Below are 9634 nucleotides of genomic sequence, written 5' to 3' on the forward strand. Positions count from 1 at the left end.
TTATGATGTTAAGACAATTATTCTGTGTAATACTTTGTGATGACCTTTTATTTATACTTAACTTTTCATATATCTGTGCCTTTAGTCTCCAAACCAAACTATCTTGAAGTTGATATAGGCTCTGGGATTATTTTTTTCTGCAGAGAATTTTTATAATTTATTTGAGCCAAAAAAGTGAATACATCTGGAAGCAACATCACAACAAAGAAACTGGTTCTGATTTTTTTTCTTTATTTTAATCTCTTCCTATCATCTAGGAAAGTGACTTGCACATTATACAAAATTACTGATATATTTGTTTGTTGTTTGAGTATACAATTTTCTCTACTAAATGCTACTTCTGGATTAAATGTTCCTGCATTCATACATTTTTGACATTGCATAATCTATGAAACCCTAATATTTTGGAACTAGCATATTGTCCTAGTAAGTCACAATTAGTCTCTGGTATTTATCCCCAAATTTAGTAATCCTTTACTGTCCTTTGCTGGGAAGATCTTTTGACAATAATATCACGGAGCTCTACACTATAAATTTAAAAGGATTTGGGTATAAAAACAAAATTTCACCCTTTTAAATAACATTATTATAAATATTACATTCATTATTGGCCTTACTGTCCTTTCATTGATTTAATTCTGCATCTGAGAACACTTTTAGATTTTATGATAATTTCTCTAATCGATATTCACCTATTCTTAAACTTCAGGACAAAAGGTATAACTTGATGTTGTCCTTCGATTCAAAATAACTTGGTAGCCCTAAGCTTATTATTAATTTTCAATTTACAAGACATAGTCTATAGTATTACCTCTACTGAGGCTTTAGAACGTCCATCAAATCAAGTGGACAGTTAATTTACACTGCAAAATAACAAATTCCATTATGTACCCATCTAACAAGAATTATCATCATCCTGTATATGGGGCTCTAGATCTGTTTCACCACACATGGTAATGATAACCTGGAAATACATACTCTTGTAAAACTACCTCAAAATTATATCTGGATAGTGTCTGACAGCAAAATAAACTCTTTATAAAGTAGGCTGAGTCACAAGGCAGAATAGTATATTGTCCTCAAAGCTTACACATAATTTTAACTTTTGCTAATTCATAGTTGAATAATCTATATGTGTAATACAATATGATTATTCAAAGAGCAAAACTCAGTTTTGATCCACACAAGAAATAATTTCCTACAAACATGTTATCTTCCAAGGCACTCAATTTCTGAATGATGGTTTACTTTTCTATCTTGAGCACTCATCCCCAGCACTCAATTTTCCCCACCCCCATTGCATTTCTGTGAGAAATAAGTCAAATGCACTGCTCGGTTTTTCTTTCCACTTTTGAGTTCCAAGTAAATAAAGTACCCACAAAATGAAGGTAACTTACTTGCCAGCTCTATCAGAATATGGGAACAGACAAGTCCTCAGATATATTTCTAACATTATCTACCCAGCACTGATTAGTTCTGGAGATGCGCCCAGCATGTATAGCTTTTAAGAACAACGTATGTAGGTGAGAGACAGCAGGAAAGAGTGTACAGGCTTAACAAAATCATGTTGATTACCAAATGGATCATGGATCATTATTTAATGATCTGTTTTTTGAGACAGAAGTCAGTGTTGATTTAAATATGAACTATATAATATAGGAACTGGGTATTAAAATGTAATCTGCATAAATCTGATTGAGGCCAAAACCTTTCAAATCTGGAAGTGGCTTTGTATCAGAATTGAAATTAAGATGGCTCCTATTAAAGAAACATGCTTCCAGAACAAAAACACAGAAACAGACAAATATTAAAAAAAACAAAAAACAACAACAACAACTAGAAGCATAAAAGTTGAAGAACATGTATTTTCTAATTTTTGAAGATTCTCCTGAAGCCTCATGTATTCCAGTAACATCTGAATTCTTCAGTGTTCATAAATGAATCATAAAAGTCACCAAATAGCAACTTACAAGAAACAGAAGGCTTTTGTCAGGATGAAGAATTAAAGTTGTGACAGCAAGCTCCACTTTTCCTATCCCACTAGCTCCACCAACATATAGACAGAGGTGAAGTCTATTGTTTAGAAGAAGGAGAACCTTAAAAAAAAATGACAGGAATTTTAGTGAATTTAGGATTTATTTTAATTTTAGGCTTTGCAAAATCTAGTAAAATCCTCTCGAGGCCAGTTTTGATACAGACATTACTTGACTACTACAGCTTGGAGGACCCTTTGCAGCAAATCAAATATCCTAAAATGTTGATGAATAAATGGTCTGTCTTAACTACAGAAACCCAGGAAGCATTACTGTGGAAGAAAGTGAAGATAGGAAAAGGGCACAGGTCATGGATACCCATATTATAATTGCAGGATCTATGAATTATGACTTGTGACTTGTAAACCAATGACTTACAATTATTCTTTAAATAAAAAAAATAAAAAAAATTGTTCAGTGTTGGAGTGAGATACCATACTAAGTGGTATAATCACATGTAAATAAGAAATGGATATATAATATTAAAGCTGGAAAGATAACATATTAGTGGATCACATAAAAGAGACATAAAAAAGTGGAATTGGAAAAATAGAGAGGGAAGAGATGTAACAACATTCCAACAAGTAAAATTATACTTCTAATTCCATCAATCCTGAATTTCAAAATCTTCTGAAGTGTTACTTTTATACATAGCATCAAATGTTTTTCTGCTCCCTGGGTCATTTCTTAAAGGTTCAAAGTCAAGTTGACTCTTGCTAGAGTAGAGAATCAAGGCAGTATCAAGGACCAGTGGCTTCTTTCTAAACTTATGCAGTCAGAGGTTCTCCATTAGATGTATAACCTGAAGCCATGACTCAAGACATGCAGGAAATGGATCACAAAATTGCTGGACTTAAGCAGTATCACAATGCTGGATTATTCCGAAATATTTTATACATACTCATATGTATAATTATAAAAGGATGACTTAAACATGTCTGTTTTCTGACTTTGTACTACTTACTCTCTGCTCAAAGAGTCTGACATCTGTAAGCTATCTCCTGAAGATTCATTCAGGTCTCTCACATAAACAACAAAGAATTTCCCTTTTGCACTATATTTCATGTAGTAAACTTTCAGAATTTTGCTCTTTTTGATACATAGCAATCCCATGTTCCATTCCTAAAAGAATTATTCATAAAAAAAGCTAATTTTTAAATCAATAAAAATATACAAGCCTTGCCCCACAATGAGTGTTTTCTCTAGAAATTACAAAATTATGATGTGGAAATTAGACATTTTGACAAACAATTAAAATTCACTGAATAAATATCTTAGGTAAAAGGGTTCTTTGTATTCCATTATCTCATACTATCTAGTAAGATTTCTACATAACACTCATGCTGCCTACTGACCCTACAATTGGATCAAATTCTTTTTACTAAAATCACACCCTGCAAATTATTTTGAAGGTATAGCTTTAAAATAAGAATCCATCACCGAATCATTTTACTGGGAGGTATTTCTATCCATGATCCTAATATATACTATCATCTTATTTTTTTCTAAATGCTTAAAATTTTCCATTAAATTTCATTCCAGACATAGTAGGATTTAAAAACAAGGCTACAAGCAGACTATCATGACTCTTGGAAGTAATGTAGTATATATGTAGTAATCTTCAGTGAGGAAATGGAGAGAAATTAGCTTGTTCCAATTTAACTAAAAATATACATATACTTGAATGTCCCTCCACACTTGTTCAAAACTACTACAAACTCTATACTTTGGTAATAAAGTTTGGCTTTGATTTGTCACTTCCTACTTTTTCTCCCATTCTCTCTGCACTCCACTCTCTTGTAGTCAGTTAGTGTTACTGAACATTTTCAATTTTAAAATAGAAATGTAGTTTGGCAATGTAATAATGATAATAATGAAATACCCTACAAGCATTGGGAAGTCAACCTAGCAACCAAGATTACATTGCGTTTTTCTACACACTTCCACTAAAAGAATTTATATCAAAACATTTTTTTTTCTTTTTGTAATTGCTCCTGATCCACAATGGAAATGAAATCCCTACTTTTTGGGGAAAATGTATTAGCTCTCTGTTATGGGCCAGCACAGTCCCCAAGCTATACTGCACCCTTGACTCTATACAGGACCGCCTGAATGTTTATAACCGGGAAATACATAAAATCAGGTGAAAAAGATATGCTCTCATTTTAGTGTTCCACCATTTGAGAACAATTATTTTGTTGCTTTCACAGTTATTAGGCTATATATCACTTCTGCCCAAGAAAAAGTAAATCAAAATGTTGAACATCTGAATGAGCAGCATAGCATAGGTATGAATACATTCTCCATATGATAAGTTATTTGTCAATATTTCATACACCTACGTGTTTTCTTTGTCATAAAGGAAGAACATGATTTTCATATTGTAGATTTCATTAACTTATCATTATGTAGTATCTTTTAAATAAAAATAAATTCCTAATCTATGATATTTAGAAGCAAAGAGAGATTTCGTGAATTTTTCATGCAATTCTATAGTAAGACATAAGCTATAGTGAACTATGTAAAGGTAAACAGTAATTGATGTAAATGCACACAAGAGAGAGAAAAAAAGTCCTTAAGAAGCCACTTGGGGAGAGAAACAGAGAGGACAAAATGGTAAAGTGGTATCAATCCAGGCCTGGTATCCTACTTTTAGCAGGAAAAATCTACAGATGATCTCTGATGGCTGGGATTAATTAGCAGTGATCTTATTATTTGTAATGGATTTGTGCCTCCCCAAAATTAAATTTTACATATACTTATGGGGTCATTTAGAAGTGTTCTGGTGAAGAGGTGAAGTCAGAGAAAAAAAGAAAAAAGAAAAGATCAACGCCATTTAATTCATCAGTTACAAATCTTTGTGAATCTACCTCCCCAACTATCCACCCCCACACTTTTACCATCCTGGAATGTGTTCAAAATTTATAGTTCTCCCCATTTCCCTGTTTTTCTCCCTATGGGAACAATAGTGATATACTTTCTTATTATCTGTTTATTTCTCTGACTATACTGAACACTTAACTGTGAGTCCTTTGCAGTGCTAAGAGGTTTAAGCCGAAGACTGAGCAAGACTTAAGTCTGAGTAGGGTTTAAACTAAAGCATAAGAGGTATTTCAATCATCCAAATGTTAGAATGTTAAGCTTGACTACAAAGATAAAAGTTATTACCACTTAATTAGCTGTTAGACCTATGGAAATGTTACTGTCCCTTGGAAACTTTCATTATGACGTAATTACATCTGTTTGAAACAAATGTTTTGTTGCAGATGTAATTACGTTAAGAATCTCCAGATGAGGGCATTCTAGATTAGGGTGCATTCTAAAACCAATGACAAGTTTTCTTATAGAGAAGAGAATGGGAGAAAACACACAGAGGAGAAGGCTGCATGAAGACAGAGGCAGAGACTGGAGCGATGCTTCCAGAAGTCAAGAAACAGATAGAGCCACCAGGAGCTACAAGAGCCAACACTGCAATTTCAGATCTGTGACCTACAGAACCATGAGGGAACACATTTTTGATATTCTAAGCCACAAATGTTATCATAATTTATTAGAGAAGCCCTACGGAACTCAGACAAAAACACACCTCCTTCATAAAATAAACAGAACTGAAATAAGCAATTGGCATATTTGACAAGTGGGATCACATATGTCATTGTGCTTCGATAGCCACAAACTTAAAAACTTCTGTGTAACGAATACCTAGTGTTTCAAGTGAGAGAGAACTGTGGCCTGGAATTAGTGGCAAGAGTGGAAACAGAGAGAAACCTGAGAAATACTTTGGAGGCAGAAGTGCCAGGAGTTGATGATTATTGGAATGCCGAAGGTTGAGGAAGAAGAAGGGATCAACGATGACTCTAAGGTGTCTGTATTGATGAAAATTAAATACAAGCAAATTATGCACCTACTACTCAATGTGTAAATGACAGATTAATATTAAACCAAAGGGTAAATTATATGGCATAGAATATGCCACACTCCATAAAAAATTAAGTTTGGATAACTAAAAGACTGCAATAGCTATTAAATTCTTAAAAGAATACAACTGATACTAAAACAATGCAAATGTTTAACCAAATGGCCCAAAGTATATTTAGTTGAAGAGTTGCATTTTTTTAATAGTACCTTAGATATTTCTACAGTGACATTTTACTTTAGCTCTGGAGCAGTGGTCTGAGCACAGACTTTTTTAAATTTAACATTTGAAAATCCCATTAGATTTTATCATTTTTGTGGCAGAAATTTTAAGAATGTTTGCCCTTGTTAACGTAAAGGTTATTACTCTTCACTGAGTAGCATCTCTGCTTCTACCTCATTCCGAAGACCTGTGCATTAGCGTACAAGAGAACCCAAGCAACACTCTGCACTGACCCTTGGTGCAGAACATTCACATAAGCATACTACAAAGGTAAATCAAAGGTTCCTGTTGTAAGCACTGCAGGAAGCATTGAAAGAGAGTGAAATAAAGCTTACAACTAGAGTCCTATTAAAAAGGTCTAGATATAATCCAGTGAACAATCATACAGCAGCATCTGTTTACGAAGCTAGTTGAGAACCCTGCAGGCGTAGTGTAGGAATGAACACTGTCTCCCTGGGAAAGCACTGGAGGACAATGGCTGTGCTTTTCTTATCTGATCAATCATTAAAGAAGAAGAAGAAAATAATGTGAAGCTTTATAATGCAAGCTTAGAAAAACAAAACAAAATCAGATACCATTTTCTTAAACAATTCTTCTGATAGAACAAAACTGTTTCACTTGTCCGGTTATTACTTTTTAAGGCCAAATGAGTCTACTCTGGCTCTGCTCTTTTATGCAATATCCATTTTACCTCTCACTGGCTCCTTTAGAAATTCACCAGTGCCTTAAAAAAGTTAAGTTAGTGCATTTTCTATTTACTTAGCCCTAACAAATCACTTGCCGTTTTTAATTTGTTGTAATTACCAATATAATTGTTTTTTCTTCTCAAGTGAAAGTGTCTTTAAGGGAGGCTATCCATTATTACTCCTATATCCCCAAACCCTAATTCAATACCTAGTGTTTACTGACCACTTATTTAGCATTTGCTAATCTGAATTAAAGACAAACTCCAATCTCATGCCATGAGATGGTCTGCTTCCATTATTTCACTCTTTACACATCTGATTCAAACTTAATCTATTCTTAGAAACAACTCAAGTTCATAGTAACTTAGTTCCCCTGCAGTCTCCAAGAGTTACAGAAACTACTGGTCTTAGAGTTGTGAAGAAGATCTTAAATTTAAATTAATAACTTATGTAAATAAACTTCCAAACTTGTTGCTTAATCTTCGTTACTGCGTTATGCAAAAATGACTGGATAGATTTTAATAAATTTGAGATTGGTTATAAAATATAGACTATATATAGCATGTGTTAATAAAAAAAGCTAAAAAAAACTCCTTTAGGAGACTCTTGAAGGACATGAAGGATAGAAATATTATTCTTTCAAATAACTAGAGGTGCGAATTTGTGGAAAGAGGTGGGCAACTCTGGGAAGCCTATTTCAGGGTAAGCCTCAGCACAATTTCCATATTACACAAAGGTTAAATAGGCTGGGGAGGCGAGCTTGTTTTCAATAATGAGATGCATGTCCAATGTGGGTTAAATTTCTCCATGGATTTTTTTTTTTTTAAATCCTCAGATCCACATTGTCTAGAAGAGTGACTAGCAGAGCACCTAGTACATTGTTGATCATCATTTAAAAACAGCTAATGTGTGCCCTTCTTCCTGATGGGAATGTTGTGTTTGACAAAGGACAGCTATATTCTAGTAAATTACATCCACAAAGATGTAGTCAGGATTGAAGTATCTCAAAGTCAAGGTTAAGAAACAACTTATATTCAATATAAGTTTCAACAAATGCTTTAAGATGAGTGAGTTAATACATAATATAAATATAATAACAAATCAAACAAAAACACATGTTAACCAAATGTTCTTTTAGAAAAGATGCAACCTTTACTATGAGACCAGTTTTTTTTTTATTTTCTGTTATATATTTATTTACTAAATATATGCTACCCTTAAACACTATTTTTCTTTTAACATGTCCTTTCTTCCCAATTTGACTGAGATCTTGAAAACAGATTTTCTCTCATACTACTTTAAAACATCCACTCCTGTCACTATTAAATCCCAACAATTATTTGTTGACTAAGTTGATATATAATATAATTAATGGCATTTTTTTTTTTTTATAAATGAAAACCCTTATGACTAAAGTTTTAGAAATTATATGCTATCACTAAATAAGAAACGGGTAGCTTTAGTGAAGAGGAAAGCATTGTAAGGATTAGAGGCCACATATTCACGTATAGGTCACACATTGCTTTTATCACTTTTTGGTATTGGAAGACGATTATCTCACTTTAGTATCCCAAAATTGGTTTCTACAATGTCTCTCTACAAACGCATTCTCCTTCCTCTTGATACTATGCTGGAAGAACTTTGGAATTGGGAAGAGGAATTCTCTAAATTCAGTCAAAACTGAAAAGGACTTGACAAACCAACAAAATGATGATGATGATAATGATTGATTGATGAAGACAATGATAAAGATGTTCATAGTATCAAATTTGTATTGAGTGCGCACTAGGTGCTGGTTAGTTTGCACTCATTTGCGAGTATTATGTTAGGAAATCTTCACAACTATTTTTATCACTATTTACAAGTGAAGTACAGGCAGATACAAACACACCACTCAAGGTAACACAGTTAATAAAGGGTAATAGAGCCAGGAGTCTGACTCCAGAGTCTGCATGCCTTATCACTGAGCTACAGCTACCTCATCTGAGAAGTGTCACAGGTGCTTGGGAAAAGAAGATATAAACTGATGAGCATCAGTCTAAGTTCGAAAAGACTGTCATGTTTTTCTGTTAAAATGTTAATCGAAAATGTATTGTTCATTTGAAAACAGATAAGATGTTTTTGGTGTAATCAAGTGTGTAGCTTCTAACTAAGTTTACCTTCAAGAAATTTTTTTAAAAAATTAATCTCTAATATATAGTCAGAATAAATCATGATGAAAGACAAAAATGGGCAGAAAATTCACTCAAGAAATATGATTAAGAATCATAAAATTCATTAATCCAATAAACAAAGACAAAATGACTGATGATGGTGGAGGAGAATGAGCCTTCTTCGGGTTAATGATTGGATTTATGTATATGAATCATAAGACTGAAAAGTATGTATACTTTATTAACTAGGAAACTTACTTTAAAAATCCCATAAGAAATAATCATTTAAAATTTAACAAATATATATATATATATTATTATTATTATTATTAATAATAATGAGAACTTCCATTAAGCCTATGTATCTGAAAACAGGAAGTTCCACACAAGAAACACGCAAGTAAATAATGTGAATATCTAAAAATAAATTACTCCTGGTTACATGGAATTCATATTCCAAGCTTCCGTTTCAAAACATACTGTTTCCTTTTTACCAGTTTGGCAAGATACATGATATTCCCCTTGCTTTAATGCAGAATAAGTTCATCCACACATATCTCTGTCCTGCATATCATCGATGTCATTACAGATTATTAAATATGTGCCCATTTTCTAGTAATGTAA

This window comes from Rhinolophus sinicus, chromosome 15, assembly GCF_057876585.1.
Source record: "Rhinolophus sinicus isolate RSI-liver-muscle chromosome 15, RSI-T2T, whole genome shotgun sequence".
Lineage (NCBI taxonomy): Eukaryota > Metazoa > Chordata > Mammalia > Chiroptera > Rhinolophidae > Rhinolophus > Rhinolophus sinicus.